The sequence below is a fragment of the Mustela nivalis genome (assembly GCF_964662115.1).
Source record: "Mustela nivalis genome assembly, chromosome: 4".
Classification (NCBI taxonomy): Eukaryota; Metazoa; Chordata; class Mammalia; order Carnivora; family Mustelidae; genus Mustela; species Mustela nivalis.
Window position 1 is genome coordinate 141,265,870 of NC_139023.1, and position 19,990 is coordinate 141,285,859.

A 19,990-nucleotide genomic window follows, 5' to 3' on the forward strand; every position below is an offset into this window, starting at 1 on the left:
CAAACCTCTGCTTAGAATCAGATACTGATCCAGTGAGGGAAGATAAGGTGCTAAAGGGAAGATTCTAGAAGAATGGTTAGCCCCATCTTGCAAGCTCTTAATGGGAAGCCAGCATTCAGGACTCATGGATAAAACACACTATATGCCCATTGATGCTTACTCTTGGGCTTGCTTTTGTTTTCAGTATATCTCTAGGTTCCATGGCTCTAATTTGGTGCCTGTAATCTTGGCAAGTTCTTAAATTTCTTTGATCTTTAGTTCCTGCTGCTGTAAAATGAGAATACTAATAGGCAGTGATAAAATAACCTTAACTAGATTGTTACATCTGGCATATTAACTACTAGAGTTAGAATCTTGAGTTTTCCAATAGACTCATTTCCCACCCAGCAGTCAGAAAAGCTCCATAGTGGTTGCTTTCTGGGGTCTCATCAGAATTCAGGGCCAGCAAGGTGTGTGGGATGCAGTATGCTGGATCCTGGTTACCTTCTGTCTTTGCTTTTTGTCTTCTGACATAGATATCTATAATTAACTTTGTAGAGAGTTAATAATGTTGTACACTTTCTCATATATTTCAGACTGTTTACATATACTGGCCCATATAATCCTTCTGAAAGGTAGATTTTATAATCTCTATTTTACAGCTTAAAATCAAAACCAAAATTAACAAAACAAAACAAAACAAACAATAGCAAAAACCAGTGGCTGTGAGTGATTACAGCCTAAATTTATGATTCCAGCAAGAATTCCAATCAGTGTTCCAATTTAGGCTTTCAGTTTTAAGTTAACACTTCAAATAGTGTGCATCTTTATTTTATCCTCTGGATACTTGGTCTGTTGTCCTAAGACAAAAAGCAAACAAAACGAAACACAATAAAAACCTCTCTATTTAAATATTTTTAAAAATCCCTCATCATTTCTATTCTCTCTCATTCTATGCTTGGAAGCCAAGACGTAAGATGGGTAAATATATTACCTTGACTGTTGCCCAATGTTGTAACAACTTATTCCCTGTTTCCTCCATCTTATGTTCTTGAAGCAATTTGCTATACTTTTGATTAATCTCTGAAAAGCCTAGAGAATATCAGTATGTCCTAACCACTTTCCCTGTCATGAAAACATTTGAGGCAGCCAGGCCTTTCTTCACTTGTTGAGATCAAAATAAAACTACTTATAGAATGGAATGCTTGAAAGCTTCTCTGACTTTAGTTCAACCTTGATGCCATTCTTGCTTGTTTTATTGCCAGCTTGATATGGGGAATTCAACTAAAAGAAATTGCCAGATATAAGAGATACACTAATTGCCGAAAAAGTGAAAGTTTGGGACTTCTGCATTTGGACTAACTCAAACTACTAGCCAACCTTTCATTTTCAGAAAAATTCCAAGACATTTAAGTCTTGCTTTTCTTATCCACGGTTCTATTTTTCAGGTATCAGATGTTTATAGTTTTTATACTGAGTTCTAATGTAAAAAGAAAATCAAATGAACACATGCATGTTCTTCATTCAGAAGTCCCCAAATCCTGAAATCTTTTTTAGAGTGTGCCCAGTGTGACATAATAGTGAAAAGTTACAAGTCAGTATTGGTGGTGAATTATGACCAAGGTCATGGATAACACATTGCTTTTTCTAGTGGATGCATGATTATCAGGTCTCTGATGATAAATCTGCATCCACTGGAAATGCAGTTAACTTACCTTGGTGATTTTGATTTATTAGCCTTGCAATGGACAAGGTTGCCCATTTGTTAGTGCTTGTTTTATATTTGAGTAGTTTGGAAGCATATAAATTTGAGGCATAGCTTAAAGTTTGTCTAGTATTTCATATTTTATAGAAAGCATCTGATCAGAGAACTTCAACTTCTGTTATTTCTGTTGTGACACTATTCAGTTTTTAATATAGTGAGGACATTTGATTTGCATTTTAGAGCATCTTTCTTTGTGATCAATGCTGAAGTTTCTAAGAACTGTCAGAACTCTAATAAAAACATGAAAATTATAGATGAACAATCAACTTCATTTGGAGAGTAAAAGTTAAATGGTATAAAGGGAGGACATTGACAAACTAGAGATTGGTAAGATGTGTTCTATTTGAGCTTCTCTTTGAGCTTTTGTTAAAGACAGACGTAACTGTGAGGACTTTTATTATTTATTTATTTAATTTTTCCAGTGTTCCAAGATTCATTGTTTATGCACCACACCCAGTGCTCCAGGCAATATGTGCCCTTCTTAATACCCACCACCAGACTCACCTAACCCCCCTGTGAGGGCTTTTATTAAAAATTATACTTAATTTTATTATGCAGAAGAATCTTCTAGCATTGGTCTGGAAAGGCATAAAGAAGATTCTTGACTGAATGGAAGGATGTGACTAGAATGAGTACTGTTAAATGGGCTTTGAGTGCCAAAATGTAGAATAAATTCCAGGGTTAACCTGACCATAAGAGTTATGTGTCGGCCCGAGTTCTCCTTTCTCCTTCCTTATTGCAACCTGAGGCATAACACCTAACAGGAGCTTTTGAGTGTTAGTCCTTGTAGCTGGGTTCCTCAGCTTCTACAGAATAGTCATTTGGGTCTGGGTAATTATGGGAGCAGGGGAGTTTTTCTGTTCATTGTAGCTATCTAGATGTTGGTAGCATTTCACCTGGTTGTGATAACCAACAATGTCTCCAGCCATTGCCAAATATTCTCCTCTCCTGGGAGTAAAAATCATCCCTGATTGAGAACCACTGTTTGATGTTCATGAGGCAGAAAAGAGAGAAAAATGACCCTCAAGAATCCATCAGGGTGTGTATTAAAATATGATGCAAACCATTATATTTAAACCATATCCTGTTGAGCACAGTCAAGTTAAGATAACCTTTATAAGTTTAAACCAATCAGAGATAGCTGCAGTGTTATTTCCATGTTATAGACCTGTTAACTGTGTAACATCTGATAGTTTTGCATTTGGTGTTGCTTTATTTATTTATTTATTTATTTTTGTGCAATCTTGCTGAGTGAAATAAGTCAAGCAGAGAGAGTCAATTATCATATGGTGTTGCATTTTAATAAAACATTGAGAATGATCAAATTTTTTGATGTAATTTAATATTTGGGGTTTATAAATACTGAAATTTTAATCATCATGGACAACTGTAATTTTATACTGTCATATGGTGTTAAATATTTTAAGAAATGAAAAATAAGGAGTGTTTATCCTTCAGTTAACTTTTATTGATTCTTTTAAATCTCACCTGTTGAAGGTGGATTCTTCCTTTTTTGAGGCGTTTTGCTCTTTTCTGTGGTCAGATTTGGTATTCTTCACTGAGGAAATTAGCCTGTATTCTTGTCTGCAACAGAAGGGCTCGCCTTGATATAAGTAGTTCTATAGTAACAGCCAATTATTCTCTAGTACATCACAGGGAAATATTCTGATTCTAGAATTCTTTGGGTGTCTAATGAAGGCAGACATAGAGGAGAAGTAGGAAATAACCACAGAGTTGTCAGGATCTAGAAAACTATCTCAATTGTTCATGACTTATTTGGAATTGGCTTTAAAAATTTTAAACAAAAATTTTAAAGTTGGATAGCTACAGATTGAAAGAAGAGTAAAGGAAAATTATAGGGATTAGTTACTGTCAAGCAACTGACATAATTATCACTGGGGCAGTGTTTTTTCTATACGTTTCATTGACTCTAAGGCAAAAGGTAAGTAGCTAAGCAGTATTAATTAGGGTAAGTAGTATTATTTATTGTTCTTTTTGGAGGCTTTTAAATTACTCTGCAAGGTACTTTTTTTTCAATCTGAAGAAATACATTTTTTAAGGATTTGACAAAATTATATTGATAGTTTTTTTCTTAGAGATATTGAGCTGTATTGTCAACAGTGTTTTCTGTTTTATAAGATAGAAAAATGTTGTCCATTAGCTCTCAGAATTTTGTGCCTTATGGAAAGGAAACCAAATGGCCTCAGAAGGAAAAAAATTTAAGTGGAGGTTACTAATATACTACATTGTGTATGAAAATAATTAAAGTCTCTAGCCTATGTCTGATTTTAGGTAGTGTTGCATCTTTATGCCTATTCAATTATAAACTGTATCCCCATGTAACCTTGTGAGTTGATTCACTTATTTAGGGTCCTTACAAATTTTCACTTAAAAGTTGAAGGATTTTGCTGAATACATTTAGTGCTAATGCTGAGCTGTTACAACTATTGTCAACAGAAACCAACACTCCTTTGAGAAAGTAAAATTATGCAATTTTCAAATTGGACACTATTGCTTTTTTTGCTTTCCTTTAAAGTTCAGTTCCATCACTAAATAATCCATTTGTTTACATACAGATTTTTCGAGTGTACTTGGACAAAGACATATTTAATCTCTAGAAAGATTTGTATGGAATGAGACATGAGAAAAATCCCAGATTTTATTTGTAATAATGTGATTTAGATTTTATTTTTATTTTTTAAGATTTTATTTATTTATTTGATAGACAGAGATCACAAGTAAGTGAGAAGCAGGCAGAGAGGAGGAAGCATGCTCCCTGCTGAGCAGAGAGCCTGATGCGGGGCTTGATCCCAGGACTCTGGGATCATGACCTGAGCTGAAGCTAGAGGTCTTAACCCACTGAGCCACCCAGGCACACCGTGATTTAGATTTTAAAGTGGTAATATATATGATCTATGTGAGCATTACACATTTTTTTTGACTGTTGATGGTCTTTGTCCATTGGGTCAAATGCTAATGATAGACCAAAGAGATAGATCAGAGAAATTATTCAGAATAATTGTTCTCAACTGTTCCTAAGTGACGTGGAACAGAGGTGAATAGTGATTGTTAGAATAGCCAGAGTAACCATTCCAGACCGCTAGTTGGTATTTGTGATTTGCTATGAAAAAAAAAAAAAAAAAAAAATCTGTCCTGGAGTTCTGAAAGCATACTAAAAAAATGTTATGCTTACACTTTGAAGTGATAAAGTATAAAAACAACACTTTGTCCATCTTTAGTAATTCACCCTATCGACCTAAGGCAATTAGCTCCATGCAGAGATTGGGTGGTTCTTTTGGAACAGGTTGTGAATACAGTTCTGGTGATAAAAGATCATTGTTTTCTAGAGCCATTTCCCCTACAGCATAGCCAATTATATGTTTTTAAGGGGAGGGGGTTATAAGCTTCTACTATGATTTATAATGGAAATATCAACATAAATTATTTTGGAGTGAAATTACGTGACCAGTATCTGATGGATACTTGCTTTTCAATATTTCCTCTGGAATGTCTTACAGTTTTGAGAAGTCTGGGAAGTGTGCAAAAGGTTTTATTCTGATGAGCATTAAAGAACCTAGGACCCAGGCTGATTTTCTGTATCTAAAGCTTATCTAGAGATTCTCCTTTTTATTTTTAGAAATGTGAAGGAATTCAGAGGATTCTGTTCAACTGCCTCAAACAATTTAGACCACTTTTTCATGAAGTACAGGATCCCAGCATGTTCCTAATGAATTGCACATTCCCAGTTTTGGAGATATTTGTAATGAAGATTTGGGGTTCTAAATGGGTCAGAGTAGATTTTGTACTTTGTCAAGTTGTGAGAAAATCTAAGAGGCAATCTGTGCTAAAGATTCCAGGATAATAATTTTGCCACCTGCTGGGTTCTTTGTTTTTCTAGGGAGAGAAAAACGTTATTGAGGACTAACCAATGAGAGTTCTTTAAAGGTATTCATTATTGAGAGGTGGGTCAGTTTGTTCCAGCTCAGTATAAAGATGAGTCAAGTAAGATTCTAACAATTTAATAAGATTCTAATAATTTAAGTAAAACAATTCTATTTGGCTTAGACATTTGATATTTGGCTTAGATTTAGATTTGTTTTCTACTTAAAATTAAATGTGGAGAAGCTGTACTAAAGAGCACTGAATTCAATTCTTTCTCAAACTTCAATTGATCTGGTTGGAGAGATGAAAAATTCTTAAATTACTTTGTTGATGATTTTCTCTCCTCTGTTTTGTTTTCCTAGAAATCCTGCTTTATAATCATTTGACCTCCTAAACTAGTCTCTTACCTTTTGTATCTTTCTCCTCTCTCTCCCTTTTTCACATCTTTTTATCCTTTTGATCTACTTCCTAGGAAATCACTCCAATTTTATCTTCTAAACCTTATACTGATTTTTAAATCATGCTTTTTCGTTTCTAATAGTTCTTTTTATGTTTCTTTCATGTTTATTCGTGACATTTTGGTCTCTTATATCATGGATAAGATATTTTAGCTTCTTGTTCTGATTTTTTAAAAAAGTTCTCCCCTCCCCCGAATAGCTTCTGTGTCCTATAAGTTACTTCTTTTTTTTTTTTTTATGATTTTATTCATTTATTTGACAGAGAGCAATCACAAGTAGGCAGAGAAGCAGGCAGAGGGACGGGGAAAAGCGAGCTCCCCTCTGATCAGAGAGCCCATGAGTGGCTTGATCCCAGGACCCTGAGACCATGACCTGAGCAGAAGGCAGAGGCTTAACCCACTGAGCCACCCAGGGGCCCCATAAGTTACTTCTTAAAGAAGATGTTTGTTTTGGTCCACCTTCCCTAAATAGGGGACTGAAAATCTTCTTGGAAGCTCCAACTATTTTAGTAATGTCACATTCAAATTTTACTGTGGGAGACAGGAGTAGGTCATTGGTTGGGTTAGTCACTCCCTAGAGACATTAATCTCCTTTCTGGAGGGAAAAGTTCTAGCTGTCAGTCATTTGGATCTAGGAAAGGACTGTGGGGGTGAAGGAAGATGTCTTAGCACCTTGTATCCTAATATGCACAGTTACTTAATGTTGTTTTCAGTGTTTCACATGTCCTCAGTTGCTTGGGAATTCCCCAATTTAAAGACCTTCCAGGCTTTAGTGGGAGTGGTGGAGGTGGAAGTGGGCAGTGGTGAGGGGCATTACTCAGAAAAGTGGAGTATCTAACCAGTTTTCAAATTGCTTTGGTCCAACCTACTTATTTTAGACTTCCACCTGCCTGCCCTACTTTGCTCTCAGTTCTAGAGAAACTGGTGCTACCAGTTGCTGAACATTTTGGGGAAGCTCTTGCATAACTAGTTAATTCTTGGTTCTCACAATGCCACTTAAGATTGAGTTTTATTGGGTCTGGTAATTTAATTACTGCTTGTCGACCTGTTTCTACCTTCTAAAACTCAACTGCTATTGTTTTCTCTCCTGTTCTTCTCCTTCTTTATGGGTTCATGTCTTAAAAAAACAGGTCATATTAGAAACATTTGTTAAATATCCTATCTTTCCCTGGAACACTCTATTCAATTGGATAGGAAGCTTTCAGAAGGCAAATCTTAAATTAATGGTGCATAGGGTTTGGTGTACAAAGAAAGTTTCCTTGGAAGAATTTACTTTTTGAGCTAAAAGGAAAAAAAATCAGTTAAAATTTTCTTATTTGGAGTATAGTTATTATAACTATCTCTTTCTTGGGTGGTATTTTTTATCCAGCCAACTGTGTGAATTTTGAAAATTAAGACAAAGTATAATATTTCTATATGGTGAAAAAGTTCACCAAGGAATAGGTGTAGGTATAGCCTGATATTTCTGCAGAAAGGATCTTGAACCCAGAGATATTAATGCAGCTGATTCATAATGAAGGTCAAGTTGTTGATTTTTACAACTGTTACACCAAAGTAAAATGTTAAAGACCTTTATCATCACCACAGTGGTCTGTGTTGTCACCTTGTTGTAGAGGAGGGAAAAATTTATAATTAGCTAGAGTGGAGGATCAGCTTCAATTTACATAGATCAAACTGGAGGGAAAAAGGAAGAAGTTTCTTCTCTGTATTTTATACCTTGGATAAGGCAGAAAAAAAAAAAAAAGGGAGGTGAAATCACTTCTAATCTATTTTGTCAGCAATAAAAATATGTTAGCATTTTTTATTATCAGTGTTATTCAAATTGTTTAGGTGATATTTAAATTTTAAGAGGATACTCTGTAAATACTGTTTGGGAAATGGTAATTTTTACCATCACTCGAGTGTGTGTGTGTGTGTGTCTGTGTGTGTGTGTGTCTGTGTGTGTGTAGATGATCTAGAAGTTAGGATAGATGAGGTGAGAGGCTGAACTTTACCTTGAAGTTTGTAGAGGCTCCTCTGCCATTATATTCTCATTTGTGTCTCCATAATATGTGGTTATATCATATATTTCTGGTGCTCACTCTCATCCTCCAATTAAAAGTTAAAAAAACATAGGATTAATTTAAAAAGGGTATCTGTAGGGTCATTTTCACATGACAGAGGATTTGACCTTTGTCACAGTGATATTCGGTGTTTAAGGATGGCTCTGGGGAATTTGACTCCAAGTTAAAAGAAGCATTTATATTTCTCACTTCACCCGGAGGAGTAATAAACCATACTTCAACTTCTGAAGTCTGTTTCAAAGTCAAATGTCTTCCTTTGAGAGTACTTTGCTGCTCACTTATAAAACTGGAAAAGGGCATTTCAGTCAATGCTTTATTCTCCCAGTCAGGAACTGAGTCTGAGTTAGGTGGCCACCAACAGGGATAATTTAAGGAATCCTCAGAAGGCCCTTCTATCAAAACATATCTCTCTGGAAGAAACCTATATATTTCCCTCTACTTTTTCGAAGTGTTCCAAATTCTATCTATTACAGATTTACTTGGATTTCAGTCTCTCTCTCTCTCTCTTTTTTTTAAATAAAAATATCCTGGGGAGGGTTGAGTAGGCTATTAATCAACCATTCATAATTCAGTGTGGATTAGTTTAATTAAGTTGCTTTTCTCTCGTTAATGGAAGTTTTGATGGGAGTCAGAAAGAGAGAAAAAGGAAATAATTTAATCCCTGCTGTTCTTCAGTGTAAGGCAAGCTTGAACAGAGGGCATTAAAATGGGCTCACTTGACATCTCAAGGGCAACACGAGGGCATGGAATATTGGGATAGGGAAGGTGAGTCCCAGGAGCTAGGAGATGAGTGGACAAAGACAAGTAGGACAATAACAAAGACAAACTTTGAACTTTGAAATATTGTGGCCCAAATCATTTTCTATATTACAGGCTTTTAAGTTAATATAACTGGATACCTTAGAGGAATGGCTTTGTATTTTTGCTTGGAATTTGTGTTATGTTTTGTGTAATATATGTCTTAATAGTTGGGAAAAGAGAATAAAGACCCTTAAAAACAGACAAGCTGTATTAGAAAGATGCCATAAAACATATATGGTGCTTATTATATTTTATTTATGAAATAATTGCTTAATTTATGAATGAACAAATGTTTAATTCAATTAAACATTATTCATTAAACTTCCATTAACTAGAGGAAGGCAATTTAATTAAACTTTGTATTTATTTATTTATTTATTTTTTAGGCTATTTTTTATTTCAAACTTCAGGAAATAATCAGAGTTATCAGAATAATTATTGTCAAAGGCAAAGCAGAGATATCAGAATTATTCAGGAGAACAACTCAGTAACTCTTTGTAAGAAATATTTCTTTCAGAAATTAGTTTTTTTCCAATTTAATTTTTGAATTATTGTTAAATTAAATTTAATTTTTTATCAGTGTTCCAAAATTCATTGTTTATGCACCACACCCAGTGCTCCATGCAATATGTGCCCTCCTTAATACCCACCACCAGGCTTATCCAACCCCCCACCCCCCTCCCCTCCAAAACCTTCAGTTTGTTTCTCAGAGTCCATGGTCTCTCATGGTTTGTCTCTCTCTTTGATTTCCCCCATCTCACTTCTCCTCTCCATATCCCAATGTCGGTGTTATTCCTTACATTCCACAAGTAAGTGTATTTTTTTCTTTGTGTTTTGCTATGTAGCAGGGATAATGCAATGTAGTTATGTCTTTGGTAGGCTTGAAAATATTACAGTTTAAACAGATGTTTCTGGGTTTTTTTATAGCTTGTTCTAACTTGTCAAACTTTTAAAGTATCTATTTTAGGAATTACTGGGCTTATTCTTCTTATGAAATAGCATATGTGTTTAGAAAAGCAAGCTAACTTATATTCTGGGCTAATCACACCAATGGGAAGCTGACAGCTATACTAGAGTCCAGACATCCCTACCACTTCTGAGTTTTTATTTTAATTACACACTATGATCTATAAAAAAATGACTGATCTCATTCATAGCAATTGGGCAAAATCGAATCTGGAAGATCAGAAGCTTCCACTTCTTATGTAATAGTTAGGGTAACAGTGATTTATCATCAAATCCAAATCAAGGTAATTCTGAGTGTGAAAAGTGATGTTTAAAATAATTAAAGTGTTATCCATATGTTCTTTATGCCCAGTGTAAACTTTATCACTTCTCACCTCTCCTCAAGTTTAGTACTCTTTCTTCTTCAGTGTGTAATCCAGAAGTTACGCCCATCCAAAGAATTTTAAAAATTTTTCAGTGTTAGAATTTCCCTTTAATTCTTTATTAGAGTTTCCATTTATCTTCCGAGTGCTCCATTTTTTTTTCAACCATTGTATCTTGCTTGTATTGAATATAGATGTTTCCTGACTTTTGATGGTTCAACTTACATTTTTTTTTAACTTTATGATGATTGAAAAGTGATGTATAGTCTCTAGAAATCATACTTGGGATTTTGAATTTTGATCTTTTCCCAGACTAGTGATGTGCAGTATTATACTCTCCCATGATGCTGTGCAGTGGCAGCTCCCGGTCAGCCACACGATCACTAGGGTAAATAACTAATACACACTTATAGCCATTCTGTACATGTGAAGCTGTTCTGTTTCTTACTTTCAGTACAGTATTCAATAAATTACATGAGATAGTCATTACTTTATATTAAATAAGATGTGTGTTAGATGATTTTGCCCAATTGTAGGCTAATGAAAGTGTTCTGAGCATGTTTAAGATAGGCGAGGCTGAGATACAATATTTGGTAGGTTAGATGTATTAAAGGCATTTTCAACTTGGGATATTTTTAATGTCTGCTGGGTTTATTGGGATGTAACTCTATCAAGGAAAATATGTTTATATTCTCTTGAATATGAGTTTCCTATCTCTTGGCAGGTTTTGTAGTTACAAAAAATTATATCTTGTATATTGTTTTTTAAAGTACAATGAAGTTTGAATATCTACATCTGTATATATCTTAACCTTTTAATTTATTATTTTTCCTTTTACTCCATGTTTTCTTGACTTTAGTAGTTCTTTCATTGAATTTTAATTTCAGTAGTTTTATTTTTTAAAAATTCTTGAGTATAGTTGACACAGGTTACATTTCAGTAATTATATTTTTAATTTCCACTAAAATCTTATTCTCTACCTCTTTTTCTCCCATAGAAGTCTTGGCTGTAATATTTCTTAGAATTCTCTCGTGCTGTTGATTTTCTTTGAATGTCTGGTGATGCGTGGTTGATCATTCTTACTTGTTAATGGGGAAGTTTTATTAACATAACTCACTGATGTAGCTTTCCTTTGCCTTGTATACCTCTATGTCTGCCTGAGTATAAACTTTTGAGTAGGGATGTTGACTGGTTTAAGTTATGCGCTGTATAATGGACAGTTCTGGTGCTTTCCTTTGGAGTGTAAGGCTTTCAAGAAAAAAAAAATCCCTCTAAATTCTTTAGGGATAGGCTGTATTGCATGGTATTTCTGCCACTTGTCTGAAAGTGAGAGTAGGAGGGACTTAGCCAGCTGTTCAGTAGTTAGCCCTTCATTTAAATATCCTCAATACTACTGTACAACCTATTTTTGCCTTCCATGACTCCAGGTTATGATGCTAGAACCTTTCAGGGTCCTCTCAGGCAAGATAGACCTACCTTCTGTACAGCCCTCACCTCTATCTCCAGCTTTGTCTACACATATCGTTATCCCAGTAATCCCATCTGCATCGTGTCTTCTTTAAATCCATGAAACACTGTAGACTGCTCAGAGCTTATTGTTTGCTCCACTTTCCTACCTCATTCACCTTTTGCTATTATCCTGCCTTTTCCGCATTTTTAGATTTGTTTCAGTGTGATTTGAAAGGGAGAAAGGAAAATGTTTGTACTCCGGCTGCCTTCTTACCTCAGTAGTAACATTCATTTTGAAGGATATGTTATTTAAATATTTATGCTTTTTGCTTTTTTGGTTTGATTTTAAAGAATTTTAGGGGCGATGAAAGGTTGAGTATCTTCTGGTCCCCTGCCTCCCCATTATGTGTTATAAATTCTGTCATGACTGAATATTGAACAGATCCAATAAAAAAGTTGAATAACCGATTCAACATGAATGACCTACTAAGATGAAAGCGTGATGAAGTTATATAACAAAATATGAAAATTTTGTGACAAATTTGTGTTCTGGCAAAATAGAAACAACTAAAAACCAACTTACAGCATCCATATGATAACAATATATGTTTTAAATGAGTTTTACTTAAAATAATCTTTAGTTTTGCCTCATTTTATAGATAGGGAACCAGGAAAGAATAGCGGGAATGGTTTAGAAGCTGGTGTTCTTAGAGCAAAGAGGCATGAGGAGGAGTAAAGTAAGAGAACTGACAGATGATGGGGAAGGAGGACACTGCAAGGCGGAGTATAAAAGGAAAATATCTGGTCTTCTGCCTCCTGCTTCCTTTGGCATGGAGGAAATTTGGAGGTAGTCCTGAACACTTAAAACTCAAAACTGCAACAGAAAACCAAATTTGGGTTTCTTTAGATGCTCTTGAGTATAAATAATGTGGATTCATGACTTGTCCTTAGTCAGAAGGTAGCTGTCTACCTTTTATACCAGTGGAGCGTTTATGTGAACTAGTTTGGAGGTCCAAACCTTTCTTAACACTTCCTAATTAGGTTGAAATTCCATCATGGGATTTGTGCTGACCTCATAAATAATGAATGTGAAATTTAATTTTCCAGTCACAGGTGCCTGGTCAAGGTTACAGACAATTTATGTATCTTTGTAGGAAAGTCTGTGACATGTAACCATTGTTCCAGTGCTGAAATGCATGGGGCCTAGTGTAGAGCCTGTTTTTATGCCATGGTTGAAAACTTCTGAAAGCTTTTGTTTCTTTGAACACTGTAGAGACCAGTCAGGTGCATTACTGCCTGACCCACAACAATTTTGCAGAATTTCTGTATATTTCTTGACTTGGTTGGATTGTTTGCTTTTCTTATCTCTGGAAATACTTGAGTAAAATAAAAACAGTAAGCACAGTAGCCACATTTGGTTTCTGTTTCTAAACATATTGAAACCAGTAATAATCAAAGAAGATAACTAATGATTGATCAAAGACAAAAATAGATATTACTGATATGTTACATTTTTCTGTTGTTTGAAAATCACCTATGATGCACCTGTGAACAATTGGAGAGAAAATGTCTTTAAAAAATTAACTTCCTTTATATGGCTATCTAACCTTCCAAAAATAAAGTGACCCAAACATGTAGCTTTTATGAAAATTACAATATGGCTTTTTAAATTATAATACTTGGCAATTAGCAACACATAATACAAAGTGCTCCTGCCTGAAAATTTTATATTTAATTTTGATCTTGCAGCATTACACTTTAATTGTATAGTCTCACACCATCAAAAATAAGTTTAAAAATGCATGTTTTCATTTTTACATATGGTAAAACTTTCTCAAGAAAATTAAAATACTGTTATCTTTTCATTGAATAATAAATATGGGTTTCCCTCTGATGAAATTAATATAACCTATACTACTCAGTAGAGAACAGAAATGTTAAAGCATACATTAAAAAGTGGCTAAGAGTACTTCATTACCAAACCAATTCTGCAGTTTCCAAAGACTTATGGAAAATATTATTCACCTCTTGGGGAAAACCTTTGGCAGAAAGCTCAGTTTTGCTTGGCATTCTGTTTGCATCTGTTTAGTGTCTGGTTAGCCTGTTCTTAATGTCAGTTGTATATATACTCTCCTCATGTTGTGGAAGAAAAAACAACTTTAGTTCTCAACCCATATTTATTTTTCTACTGATATTTAATCTGTATGTTGAGTTTAAGTTTTAGGATTCCACTGTGATAGTTTAAATCTGTACTGTTTGCAGTAGTGACAATTCCCAAGTAATTGAATGGGATTTTGGAGTTTTGCTGCTGCTTCTATTATAGGCTCTTTGTTTAAACATCCCCATGGTGTAAAATAAGGACATCCTATGAAGTATGGTTATGTTGCTGATGTGAAATGAACCTTTTCAAATTCTCAGACATTTAATAGCATGACTGCAGAATGCATATTAAAAATTTTCTAGGTAAAAGGGATAGAATGAATGAAAAAAAGATGGAGAAAAAAAAAGATAGTAGTAAAATTTAGTAAATAATGTTACCTACAAAATCTATTTATGTGTAATGAAAGATGAAGCATAAATCTCATTATTAAGCCTTTTATTGGAAATTTTGGTGCCTGAATAAAATTATTCCCACTTTATACTGCCTTGCTTTTTAATTACTGAAAGTTTGATTATCTAAAATAACCATTGCTCTCTCTAAAATGAAGTCAATGATCTAACATATAAGAGAATATTAAGGAGTATAAATTCATAATATTTATGTTAATATTGAGATGATAAATTTAAAAGAGAAAAGCCATTAAAATTGGATGACTGTTACTTCAAATCATCAAATGTTATTAGCATAAATGTAAATATAAATGTAAAAGCTAGATTTGGCATCTATTTAATTGATACTAGAGGGAAGTATATGATGTGCATATATGAGTCTATGTTTTTCCTTGACATATGGCTTGACCCCTGGTTTATCTCAGAGTGGAATTTATAGTTGCTGAGTTGTGCTGTTTCACCATCATTTTTTATATTATATTACAATTTCAACTTATGTTATAGGGAGAATTTCATTCTAATTATACAGTGACTTTTCCTTAGTCTTTCTAAATTTAGAGCCTGGATTGTCATTGTCTAATTACCTCCACAAGTTGTATCATGTGAGTTATTCTTCTCACTAACACTTCAGGGTTTCTTGCATCAGAGAACACATTTCATTTGAGTTTATCCTTTTACGGTACCTGATCCGTAGTAGAGGTTATACTTAAATAATTTTGACAGGACTCTTTAATTAAATTCAAAGCATCATTCGCCTTCCTTCCAAATATAAAGTGTATCTTTGAATGGTGGTGGACCTTGGGAAGGAACTATGCATTTATATTTGCCTACTTTGTGATTTTTTTAAATTTCCACAATTAATAGGTTATTATTATTCCTACTATAAAAATGAAGAAATTAATATTTAAGAGAGTAGGTAACCAGTCCAAAATTGTACAGGCTAGTCAAATGTGGAAATGGGATTTGAAGCTAGGTCTTCCTGACTCTAAAGACTTTACTTTCAACTGCTAACATGCCAACTTCCTACCAAAAAAAAAAAAAAAAAGAAAAAGAAAAAGAAAAAAACAAAAGCCTGATTTCAAGCTTTACTACCACCCTCCCCTCAAAACCTTCAGTTTGTTTCTCAGAGTCCACAGTCTCTCATAGTTCCTCTCCCTGTCTGATTTCTTTCACCTCACTTCTCCTCTCCTTCACCCAATGTCCTCCGTCTTATTCCTTATGCTCCACAAGTAAGTGAAAACATATGATAATTGGCTCTCTCTGTTTGACTTATTTAACTCAGCATAATCTCCCTACTCCCATCCATGTTGATACAAAAGTTGGGTATTCATCCTTTTTGATGGAGGCATAATATTCCATTGTATATGTGGACCATATCTTCTTTACCCATTCATTTGTTGAAGGGCATCTTGGCTCCTTCCAGTTTGGCAATTGTGGACATTGCTGCTATGAACATTGGGGTACACATTGCCCTCCTTTTCACTATGTCTGTGTCTTTGGGGAAATACCCAGTAGTGTAATTGCAAGGTCATAGGGTAGCTCTATTTTTAATTTCTTAGGGAATCTCCACACTGTTTTCCAAGGTGGCTATACCAACTTGCATTCCCACCATCAGTGTGAGAGGGTTCCCCTTTCTCTATATCCTCTGCAAAACTTGTTGTTTGCTGTCTTGTTAATTTTGGCCTTTCTAACTGGTGTAAGGTGATATCTCAATGTGGTTTTGATTTGAATCTCCCTGATGGTGAATGATGATGAACATTTTTTCATGGGTCTGTTAGCCATTTGTATGCCTTCTTTGGAGAAGTGTCTGTTCATGTCTTCTGCCCATTTTTTGATGTGATTATCTGTTTTTTGAGTTTGAGTTGGAGGAGTTCTTTGTAGATCTTGGATATCAGCCCTTTGTCGGTAGTGTCATTTGCAAATATCTTCTCCCATTCCGTGGGGGTGCCTCTTTGTTTTTTTGACTATTTCCTTGGCTGGGCAGAAACTTTTGATCTTGATGCAGTTCCACAAGTTTATTTTCATTTTTGTTTCCTTTGCCTTTGGAGATATGTCTTGACAGAAGTTGCTGTGGCTGATGTCGAAGAGGTTACTGCCTATGTTCTCCTCTAGGATTTTGATAGATTCCTGTCTCACTTTGATGTCTTTTATCCATTTCGAGTTTATCTTTGTGTATGGTGTAAGAGAATGGTCAAGTTTCATTCTTCTATACATAACTGCCCATTTTTCCCAGCACCATTTATTGAAGAAATAAATGTCTATTTTTCACTGGGTATTTTTTCCTGCTTTGTTGAAGATTAATTGACCACAGAGTTGTGGGTTCATATCTGGGCTCTCTACTCTGTTCCACTGGTCTATGTGTTTGCTTTTGTGCCAGTACCATGCTGTCTTGGTGATCACAGCTTTGTAGTAAAGCTTGAAATCAGGCAACATGATGCCCCCAGCTTTGTTTTTCTTTTTCAACATTTCCTTATTAATTCAGGGTCTCTTCTGGTTCCATACAAATTTTAGGATTTTTAGTTTCAGCACTTTGAAAAATCCTGGTGGAATTTTGATCGTAATGGCACTGAAAGTATAGATTGCTCTAGGCAGTACAGACATTTTAACAGTGTTTATTCTTTTGATCCATAAGCATGGAATACTTTTCCATCTTTCTGTGTCTTCTTCAGTTTCTTTCATGAGTGCTCTGTAGTTCCTTGAGTACAGATCCTTTACCTCACTGGTTAGGTTTATTCCTAGGTACCTTATGGTTCTTGGTGCTATAGTAAATGGAATCGATTATCTAATTTCCCTTTCTATGTGTTCATTGTTAGTGTATAAGAAAGCAATTGATTTCTGTACATTGATTTTGTATCCTGTGACATTCCTGAATTGCTGTATGAGTTCTGGTAGTTTGGGGGTGCAGTCTTTTGGGCTTTCCATATAAAGTATCACATCATCTGTAAAGGAGAGAGTGACTTCTTCTTTACCAATTTAAATACTTTTATTTCTTTTTGTTTTCTTGTTGCTGTTGCTAGGACTTTCTAGTACTATGTTGAACAACAGTGGTGAGAGTGGGCATCCTTGTTGTTTTCCTGATCTCAAAGGGAAGGCTGTCAGCTTTTCCCCATTGAGAATGATATTCTCTGTGGGTTTTTGGTAGTTTGTCTTTTAAGGAGTTTGTCCATTTCATCTAAATTGTTTATTTTATTGGCATAAAGTTGTTAATATTCTCTTATTTTAATTTCTGTAGAAACTCTAGTGATGTCATCATCCTCAGTGCTGATATTGGTAAATTGGATTTTATGTATTTTTTTTGGTTGATCTAACTAGAAGTTTATCAATTTTATTGCTCTCAAAGAACTAGCTTCGATTTCATTAATTTTTCTCCATTTTTCCCATTTTCGATATCATTGATTTTTTCTCTGATATTTATTGTTATTTTCTCTTGCTTACTATGGTTTTCATTCATTATTCTCTCTCTCTCTCTCTCTCTCTCACTACGGTAGAAGCTAAGGTCATTGTTTTGAAAACTTTCTTTTTACATAATACAGACACTCAGTACTATGTTTCTTCGTAGACTCTGCTTTGACTGAATCACAAATTTTAGTATGTTGGTTGTAATTTTTATTCAGTTCAAAATGTTTTCTAATTTCTCTTTTTATTTCTTCTTTGACATTTGAATTATTTAGAAGAGTGTTACTTAGTTTCCAGATGTTTTGAGGTTTTCCTGCTATATTTTTGTTACTGTTTTCCAACTTAGTGCTATTGTCAAAAAACATACTTTATACAATTTGTATTCTTTTAAACTTATTGAGATTGATTTTATTCCCCCAAATGTGCTCTACTTGAATAGAATGTGTATTTAACTGTTGTTGGGTGGAATATTTTATAAATGTCAATTAGATTAAGTTGCTTGATAGTATTGTACAAGTGTTGTGTATGCTTACTGATTTTCTGCCAATTTATTCTACTAGGTACTTAGTTTTACATAGGGTTTGTAATCTGAGTATAATTTCAGTTTTATTGATTTCTCATTCTAGTGCTGTCATTTTTTGCTTAAGGTATTTTAGAGCTCTGTTATTAGGTACATAAATGTTAAAGATTGGTATGTCCTCTTGATTAATTAACTTCTTTATCAGTATGAAATCACTTTATCTCTGGTGATATTTTTGCTATAAAATACTGATATTAATATAACTACATCAGTATTTTTAAAAATATTTTATTTATTTATTTGACAGAGAGAGATCACAAGCAGACAGAGAGGCAGAGAGAGAGAGAGAGGAAGGAAGGAAGCAGGCTCCCTGCTGAGCAGAGAACCCAGTATGGGGCTCGATCCCAGGACTCTGGGATCATGACCTGAGCTGAAGGCAGAGGCTTTAACCTGCTGAACCACCAGGCTTTAACCTGGTGCTGAACCAGGCATTCCTACATCAGTATTTTTTTTAAAAAAGATTTTATTTATTTATTTGACAGACAGAGAAATCAGAAGTAGGCAGAGAGGCAGGCAGAGAGAGAGGAGGAAACAGGCTTCCTGCTGAGCAGAGAGCCCGATGTTGGGCTTGATCCCAGGACCCTGGGGTCATGACCTGAGCCAAAGGCAGAGGCTTTAACCCACTGAGTCATTCAGGCACCCCTACATCAGTATTTTTTTAAAAAAGATTTATTTATTTGACAAAAAGAGAGACAGAGAGAGGGAACACAAACTGTGGGAGTGGGGAAGGAGAAGCTCCCCGCCAAGTAGGGAACCCGATGTGGAGCTTGATTCCAGGACCCTGGGATCATGACCTGAGACCAAGGCAGGTGCTTAACCACTGAGCCACCCAGGTGCCCCCAATACATCAGTATTATTTTAATTAGTTAGCATGACATATCTTTTCCATTCTTTTCCTTTTATTTCTCTTAATATTTTAAGTGGGTTTCTTATAGGCAGCATATACTTGATTCCTCCTTTTTTACCTAATAAGAAACGCTCATTTAAAATTTTTTTAGGGGCACCTGGGTGGTTCAGTGGGTTAAAGCCTCTGCCTTTGGTTTGGGTCCTGATCCCAGGGTCCTGGGATCTAGCATCAGGCTCTCTGCTTATCAGGGAACCTGATTCCCCCTCTCTCTGCCTGTCTCTCTGCCTACTTGTGATCTCTCTCTCTCTGTTAAATAAATAAATAAATAAATAAATAAAATCTTAAAAAAATGTTTTTAAATTGGGAATATTTATGCCATTTACATTTAATGTTATTATTGATGAGTTTGGGTTTATAGCTACCATCTTGCTATTTATTTTTTATTTTTTCCATTTTTTTCTCTTTTTCCTGAGTTTTGAATTCTATTTTTTATTCCGTTGTACCTCCTTTATTGGCTTATCAGCTGTAACTTTTTGTTTGTCATCTTAGTAATTGGTTTAGATTTATAGTATATATCTTTAACTTAAAACAATTTTACGTTAAAATAATAGTATTATATTACCTCATGAATAATATTGGTAACTTGCGAGTTTGCTTCCACTTTTCTCCTGGCCTTTGTGCTATTTTCATATATTTTATTTATTATTATTATTTTTTAAAATTTTTATTTAAATTCCAGTTAGTTAACATACAGTGCAATATTAATTTCAGGTCTACAATAGAGTGATTCAACACTTCCATACAACAGCTAGTGCTCATCCCAACAAGTGCACTACTTAAACCCCATCACCTACTTAATGTTCTATATGCCACAATCCATTATTAATGTTTTT

The 19,990-nt window shown here is 34.7% G+C and overlaps 1 protein-coding gene across 1 annotated transcript in view; it reads left to right on the plus strand.

Annotated features, from left to right (window-relative positions):
* Positions 1-3,449: 3,449 nt before the first annotated feature.
* The window catches only part of IQCM (IQ motif containing M), a 436,096-nt gene continuing 419,555 nt past the window's right edge, over positions 3,450-19,990 (plus strand). Inside the window, exon 1 of the mRNA XM_082727609.1 lies at positions 3,450-3,686. The gene's annotated coding sequence lies outside the window, so the exon portion shown is untranslated. The remainder of the gene's footprint in view (positions 3,687-19,990) is intronic.